Below are 8,869 nucleotides of genomic sequence, written 5' to 3'. Positions count from 1 at the left end.
CACCATACAGACCCTTCCCCACTGCAATATTAATAAGAAACTTGGCAGTATGTAGAAAAGCTGTACAGTAGTTATTTTCCATATTGTCCAGGTGAGGAGCGTGTCGCAGAGTAATGCTTCAGCATGATACAGTACGATAGACAGTAAAGAAAATTGATATTGGGAACTTTAGGGAGAATGGCAATGGGTCATTAACAACGGTCACTGAACCCGTTTTAGTTATGAAGTCCGAGGTAACATGTCGGAAATAGTATGGGATTATTCGCACGCAGCAAGCAATTATTAAGGAAAAATAAAAATACCTTGGAATTTCCATGATCTAAAGGAAAACGTTTGAAATCTTTTTATTGAAAAACTAGAGAAAACATTAAGATGTGGGGAAAACCCCGACGGCAGTGAGATAATGCAACTGCCCCACATCGCGTATGTATGCTTTCACGATTCTAGTTTTCGCACAACTGAAACGACTTTTCTTCAAGCCTCCTCAAACGTGTCTTCTGTTGTTTGCCTTCGTTTACCTGAATTTATTAAGGGCTAGACATGTTATAAAACCATTCACTTTCTCAATTCAGTGATAAATTTCAAACTTGGATTACAAACGCCTGAATTTCTTTCAGTAATCGGTTTGGCATATATTGTCACTGTCTTTAGTATAAGTCGCAAAGTCAGCAGTTGTAGCAGCCGTTTTCATGGCACTTGTCATTTGTAGACGAAATGGTATAATGATTAAATTGAAAACGCAAGCATGACTGAGATATCTTCAATCACAGTAAGAAGGCTACACTATCAAAAAGGGAGAAAATTGTCTCAGATGGAAGACGCGTGCCACAATCTCCATTTTGGCCTGGCTTTTTCCTTTGCTCTTCAGAGAAGGAACGAACTATTTATGACTTGTCACTTTGTCCCATTTTCTTAGGGGTATATTTTGCTGCTTTTCGTTCATGGCGTGACCACAGGTACTCTCCAAGTAAAATAAAAAAGCATACAATTATAGCTCCACCTAATATTAAGAAAAGGCCACCAAAGTTCACAGGCTTCATCTCTTCAGCGCCTTGAGATGATCGTCCGGTAAAGAAACAACCTCCTCTAAACCACTTTTCCTTCAGTTTCCTAAAGTAGTCTATTCTTTGGTATTTGAGCAACAGATTTGACACCGGATCCCTCCACTTCGAGTTTTTCGGAAATCCTATACCGTATTCGATAGTGATTATTGGCTTCCCTACTACTTTAAACGAACATCCGGGCATCTTGGAAGCTCCAAGGTCAATGAATGGTGAGTCGTAGATGAAGGCTTTAATTTCCCTTAAAAAGAAAGAGAAACGGTGTGAGAACTGCGATCAACCTGGAAGATAAGATCATGTTGTTTTTTATTGTTAACTCAGAGAGATTAGAAAATGAATAAGGGGAACAAATCTAATAAACGAGTAGTCTGATTGTACGGGTGAACCCGAATTCCTGGGAAGGAATGTTGTCAGTAGCAGTGATAAACCCAAGCGGAAGTCTTCAACAGAGTCGACACTTTCACTTAGGTTGTCAAAACGTCACTCATCCCATCTGACAACAGTCCTTCTCAGGACTACTCTCACCCCTAGAGAGGAAACCAGGTAGAGATCTCGTGATGAGAACTGAAAACCCCTACATAAAGGAATTGCAACTTTATTTGGGTTGACTAAAAGAGATCAACATGAGTTACCCAACCGTAACAGTATCGGCATAAAAAAATTTTGTAGATGCATGAAAACTATACATTGTTTAGCTACTTTTCAAACGGCCGGGTGAACTGGACTTACTCAGTTCTTGGGTAACAACGATACATTGCTTGACGAGGGAAAATTTTCCTCCAGTCCTCCATTCACGTCCCCGAGAACACACAACAACCTATTCTGGGTTAACAAGGTTGAAATTGTAAATTGGCCACCGTAACAAGTTAAAAAGCTGACGTTTCGAGCGTTATCCCTTCGTCAGAGCGATGGCAAAGGGCTAACGCTCGAAACGCCAGCTTTTTACTCGTTACGGTGGCCAATTTACAATTTCAACTTAGTTGATATAACCAGCTACCTTCTTACCCCCACCGACGCAGCACTACAGTTTCTTTACAAACTTTCACCTTTTATTCTGGGTTAACCCTTGTATCAGGGCTGTCACTATTCTGCAGCAGGGCAACAGGAAATATACAAAGGTTCTTAGTCTCCAAACGTCGTTACCAACAGCTTTATCAGGTCGCTTTACCGACCTACTTATTCATATATGGAGAGCATCCAAAATAAGCAACCTTTTTTAGGGATTGCATGGATGGGCTGGATTCCCAGCTATTTTCAAGACATGACTCCATCATACATCAAAAATTTGAAAATCGGATTAATACTGACCCTCTCTTTAGCTTTTCGAGGCCCTCGTTGTAGTTCTTCACAGTATAGGGAATCATGTTTCTTCCTATTTTTCTGTATGCAGGGTCATCACTATTTGTAAAGAACGACAGTGTACTACCACCAACAGTGGTAAATGTGAAGCCTGGTGGAGGATCCTGAAACTGCAAAACAAGCAGGAAAAAGTTTGCGGTACCTCTCTGAAGATATTTATTACAACTTCATCCAACCTGTCTAACGGTCAAGCTTCCCAAAATTATTTTTCTCAATGTTGAAGTCAGGAGCTCCATGATGGTCAGCTACAGCAAACACCAGTCAACACGAGCTCACCAATTCATGACTACAGATATCACATGTTTAAAAGGCTGTGAAAAATGTGCTTATTCCTATCTCATCATATTTTTAACTTATCCTTAGATGGCTTGAAGCCAGGACTTTATTTCATTTCAAATGTGGAAAAACATTCACCATGAGCTGCATTCAGTACTTTAGTCTCATTTACCTTAGGATCGTTAATCCCTGTGACGGGGGATTCTCCATCCAGCTGTACAAGGGATGCTGCTAACTGAGCCGTATATGTTGTAATTATTATCAGGGTCAAGAAGGAAAACACAGCTGTGGTAAATCTTGCACTAATGTTCTGAGGCTTCTTGCCTTCCAACTCAAGTTTCACAACGTTACTCCAAATGTAAGACATGCATGTTGCCAAGCTAAATCTTGTTTCCTTTTTTGCAAAGATTATCCGTTTCTGACCCACTCTTTCCAAGAGCCATACTGTTGCAAGAATACCGCTGACAGTAACTAAAACGACAATCCACAAGACTTTGTCAAACGGTGCCAGGAACCCGAAATTCAAACTCACACTTACTGGAATGACAGAAATGAGAAGCTTTGTTTCCCCGTGAAGAAATGGATGAGAAAAATCCACGTACTTCGCCCTTATGCTCGTTATTGTCAACGTTGAAAGAGCCATGTCAGCTTTGTTAGAAAGCAAATCGCCAATCACCCCATCCCATTGCTTGGATGTAGCATTGTAATTCCCAAACACTCCGTCCCTGACCAAATATATCTCCACCAAAACAGCTAAGTCTTTTTCAAGCCATTTCAGGAGATCTATGAGATAGCCAATACAACAGCACTTGATTGGCTCGTTCTGCTCGGAGTTGTTATCATATTGCTTGTATTTTGTGCAGGGGTAACTCAAAACACACTCGCCAAATGTAGCCACATCTTCCTTACTTATTATCAACATTGGTTCTTCTTCAACGACCACCACTCGAAGTACTTCCTTTAGATCACGAACATTGGCCATCCATAATGACCTTTGAAAACTGACTCGATGGCCTGATGCAGAGCCCACGGTGACCCATGCCACTTCCCCTGAGCTTGATGAGTTGCCTTGGAATTTGTTGATGATATCATAACTAGCAGCCACTCGGTTCCCTTCCTCGTCGAACTGGATCCATCCTGTTTTTCCCAAGAACGCCTGATCCAGCATATTTCTGGAGTGTCAAAGAGCAACAGATTTGAGACAGACGAGGTATTAATATGCCCACCTAGTGGCTTTAAATCGAATATGGAGTGGAATCAGAGCTCGTTTCATTAATTTCTTTTCTTTTTCACCTCCATTTCTTCCCAGTGGGCTCAAATGTAAGAAAACGTTATCGAACCTGTGCAGCTTTTTTTTTCTTTGTGGAGAAATCTCTGATCTGCAAAGTCGCTTTCTAGTCCACTTAGATTTTTCTTACTACAGGTTTCCCCTTGAACTTAATTTCCTCTTAGATTGAAATTTTCAGCCGGAGCAGGAAAGAAGTCGATTTCTTGGGGTTACCCTTTGTACCATGCGTTACCATGGACACTGCGTAATTTCATTTAATTCTATTCTCTTTTCATTCAGGTTACTCATAAGCTGTAAATTTGTCACGGGAAAGGGCATCATGGCATTTCAAGTGGTAGAACGTTGTTAGGTAACAAATTGGTGAAAGTCGAATACCAATCTAAGTCATCTTTTATTCATTCCAACATTTTCTTGCATGCAAAAGAACAATATTCCCAATTGCAGATATTTGATTTTCAGCCACCCTATTAGCTTGATTCGCCCCACCGTTTAGCTTTTTTAAGTTTCACACACCTGTATAGTTCAAACTGGTCGGTAACTTTTGGGCTGACGGATCCAGGATTGCCAGATTTATTCTGATAGTTATTTGGGTAAAGCGAGCAATTGAGAAGGAGCAGTGCATCTTGCACCCAGTACCTTCTATCAAATTTTGAACGTAAGCCAAACATATTTATAGGAAGGTATTCCACTTTCTCAGTGCTCTGTTCCTCCACTTGCAGAAACAGCCAATGAAATTGCACAGGCTTAATATTGACGGTGTAAATAGATTCTAGAAGCAACGACGCCTCGTGCTCACTGCAGTCCATTACAACTAAAATGGAGTTGTAGTTTTTGACGATCTGGAAAATTTTTGACATCATTCTTACAACCCCAATGGGTGGATCGTTAATCTGCAATTGTGCAAAGCTTGAGGAAATATAAGATCTCTTTGCTCTTGTTTGAATCTTTCTCAAACTTTCTGACCTGTGAAAGCTGGAGGTGAACACTGCAACATGTTGAAAGCCGAGTTCATCGGCAATGTTAAAGGCAATGTTAATGTGGTCCGTAAGTCTGGATGGGCTGAGATTAAGGTAGAGCTGACCCTTTTAAAGAAAGCGTTTCAAACAACCATTATTCATAACTTACACTAAAAATATACCAACTATTATCTGTATCACAAATGTCATTCATTGTGCCATGTTTACAGTGATGAATTATTTTTATCACAAATGTTGCCATGTGATTGGCTGCGCTACCTACAATCTAGTTCGTGATGTATTGTGAACTTAACAAAATGAAATAAAAACAAGGGCCTTTCATGTTGATCCGTTTTGGATTGGTAATAATGATAATAATGATAATAATAATAATAATAATAATAATAATAAAATATCTATATAGCGCCTATCCGTTTCAGTGCTAAGCGCTTTACAATGCTTTAAAAAGGACTAAAATCGTATACCTATATATATATATATAACAAGTTAAAAGGCCTCGAGCCAACAGTGACGCCGCGCCAGAAGGATCCAAAGGGATTCACAGTCCAAACCTCGATAAATAGTAGGAAAAATATTGTAGTACACGAGGACGGACAACTTCCAGCTAAGAAAGACATATACTCAAATAAAAAGTCTAAGAAAGTTTAATAAAATACGTTTCGGTCCGAGACCTTCGTCATCAACCTGATGAAGGTCTCGGACCGAAACGTATTTTATTAAACTTTCTTAGACTTTTTATTTGAGTATATGTCTTTCTTAGCTCGAAGTTGTCCGTCCTCGGGTACTACAATATATATATATATATATATTGTAGTAAAAGAGACAAGTAAACTACAAGTTCATCCCTACAAGCCTGTTTCGTGGTCGCCCACTCATCATATATATATATATATATATATATATATAAAGTGTGACTTGATTTTCGTAGAACAGTGCTCAATACATAGAAGTAGAGCGAAGTATATATTGTGGGAGGAAAAAGACAAGTAAACTACAAGTTCATCCCTACAAGCCTGTTTCGTGGTCGCCCACTCATCATATATATATACATACATAATAACAAAATTACAAAATGGAGAACCTAGGATAGTTCATAAACTTGCTTAAAGAGAAAGGTCTTCAATCTAGATTTGAACTTGTTTACATCGGCGATTGATCTAATGTCAATAGGTAAATCTTTCCAAAGTATAGGGGCAATAACTGAGAAAGCCCTTAAACCATATGTCTTTAAGTTATAGGGTTTGATGATAAGACGCCACTTGTCTGAAGATGAGCGAAGGTACCTCGTAGGTTCATTAACATGAATTAGGTCAACCAAATAATCAGGAACTAGGTTGTTGAGTATCTTAAAACAAATAAGATTAATCTTAAAGATTATTCTTTGCTCCACCGGCAGCCAGTGCAGCTCCTTTAGAGTATCGCTTATGTGATCAAACTTACTTAAGCAAGCAATCACACGCGCTGCAGCATTTTGGACACATTGCAGTTTGTTAATTTCATACTTGGGAAGACCATACAAAAGTGAGTTGCATAGATCCAGCTTCGAATTTACAAATGCGTGTGCAAGAACTTTAGCTGTTGTGACATTGATATATTTACGAATCTTAGCTATATTTCTTAGGTGGTGGAATGCACCTTTAACTATGTTGTTAACATGAAAAGACATCATTACGGTGTTATCGAGGATGACGCCGATATTACGCGCCTCATTTGTAGGCTCGATGATATCAGTTCCTATTTTAATAGAAGGTAGCCGTGGGGGGGGCGCGGGGGGGGGGCGGTCTGAACTTAGAATGGAGAATAAGAAGTTCGATTTTATCAGTATTTAGTTTCAGTTTGTTAGTAGTCATCCAGTTGGTGATATCAACAAGACAGCTTTCAATCCGGGAACTTGTAGTGGTGAGGTCATCAGCATAGTAATAGTAATAGATTAGGCTTCCGGTCCTCATCAACCGTCACGGGAATAAAATCTCAAGCTTATAATCTGGATTTATTACACGACTCGGGCAGTCAGAGGGCCAATAACTAAAATCAACCAATCAAAATGCTCTATTGCCGGTCTAATATTCTCTAAGTATTGGACCGGGCACTGTCCCGAATGGTCCCGAATGATACCACACTTGTGTCCCTTTGAACTTCGGTCGTATAATAAATCTCTTATTAACCAAGCTTGCTCAGGATCGTACTGGAAGAATATCGGCCCTCGGTCTTTTTTGTACGGACCTCGCTGCGCTCGGTCCGTACTGTCAAGACCTCGGGCCGATATTCTCCCAGTGCGGCCCTCGCGCTTGATTAATAAGATATATATTTGAGAAATTTGTTGATGTAGCAAGCAACCATCAAATACTGAGGCAGAAATTATCCAAATATGAAAAACTAATATTGAAAAAGATGGGAAAGAACTAACATGAATACCGGAAGGCGAATTTAAAAAGCTAAGGATTAGTATCATACGATGCACTGACTGCAATGAACTTTCAGCCAAAAGTGCAACCGATAGAAAAGGCAATTTCATAATTAAAAGAATATCGATAATTTGTCTATGAAACTATCTTATTTTCAGAATTTACAGCAATCCCCTTTTATCCCGTGCGTTGTCTTACCTTGCAGCTGTCTCGAACATACTGTGACTTATACGGCTTCGTAAAGCAACGTTCTCAAACATATCGCTTTCTACTAAGTTTTAACCATAAATTTGTCCATTTTTTACGCGCCCACAGTCGCTTTTTTCAGCTCGGAATACTGTGCTTCTAAGCCAACGTTGCAACGGAAACTTTTCAGTAAACAATAAACATTGGACAATGTGCGGGTCAAAAGCTTTGGCAAGTCTCCTCCTCGAAAAACGGCATAACAGTTTTGTAGCTACAACCAGTTGCAAAAATGTTGAGACCCCTTGAGCAAAATGTGCGCTTACCGACTTCATCAAAAGTTCAAGAAGGAATCTAGTGTAAAAACCTAAAAACTGCCAACCTTCTCCTCTTTCAGTTTTGATCATCATGAATATTTGTAAATGATACTGCTTAGCTACTAACATTGCAAAGGGGGAACGGGGGGGATACATTATGTTAGATAACATGATGAACAATTATCTCTTGTTGTGCTAACATATCTCAACTATCTTTTCAACTAGTTGTAGGTCATTTGTTAAGGCGCAAATTTGCGAGTGACAAAGAAAACAAAGAGTGTCCTTTTGAGCATACAATACAGACACGGAGGCGCTTTCGAAGTCTGTCGTGATCAATGATGACCGTTTACATCCTTTTCCTTTTTATCTACATGCATATGGGTATATTGAATATCTATATATCTATCTATATATATATATATATATAAAGTTTAGAATCAGATACCTGATAATCATCTTGCCTCAAGATACTTATGAATGGAACCACCGTCGGCCCAAGCGTGCTTGCAGATAGCCTGTCAATTAATTTGTTACCAGAGCCTATGATGGCCATCGTTTCATTCACTTCTTGCGATGTTCTAGAAATCTTTTCTGCAACTTTCAGAGCGTCATAAAAACTAAGGTTTCCGGCAGGAAATTTGACAACATCTACGTCCAGGTTTACACGCCACTGTTTTAAGTCAAGCGTGTGACTTGAAAGCACGGTGACTCGAGGCAGCGCTCCCGATCGCACGGGCTCATAACAACTGGTTATCTTTGCAGTATTGATGTGATATACTAGTAAAATTGAGGCTAAACAGTAAACACCCATTTTTTAACTTATCTGTCTAGTTTCGATGTGTAAAAAATCGTTCCACAAGGCTCAGCTTCAAAGATAGAAGATCTCACACAGCACAAGAAACAAAATAATCATCGATATTGCTGTAGCTACAAAACAGTGAAACGAAGTGATTGGCCATCAATCAATGACATCTTTCACTTTGGGGGTGAAAGTAAAATTGAT

General features: G+C 39.4%; 1 pseudogene across 1 annotated transcript; it reads right to left on the bottom strand.

The window, feature by feature from the left end:
• Positions 1–778: 778 nt before the first annotated feature.
• On the bottom strand, positions 779–8,869 carry LOC148734429 (glutamate receptor ionotropic, NMDA 1-like; annotated as a pseudogene). Its single transcript, XR_015998989.1, has 5 exons — positions 8,312–8,869; positions 4,498–5,066; positions 2,869–3,868; positions 2,370–2,530; positions 779–1,302 (listed from the first exon to the last, which is right to left on the bottom strand). The product of XR_015998989.1 is annotated as a glutamate receptor ionotropic, NMDA 1-like (transcript).

This window comes from Stylophora pistillata, chromosome 3, assembly GCF_964205215.1.
Source record: "Stylophora pistillata chromosome 3, jaStyPist1.2, whole genome shotgun sequence".
NCBI classification, from domain to species: Eukaryota; Metazoa; Cnidaria; class Anthozoa; order Scleractinia; family Pocilloporidae; genus Stylophora; species Stylophora pistillata.
This window is presented reverse-complemented; position numbering and strand designations above follow the sequence as displayed.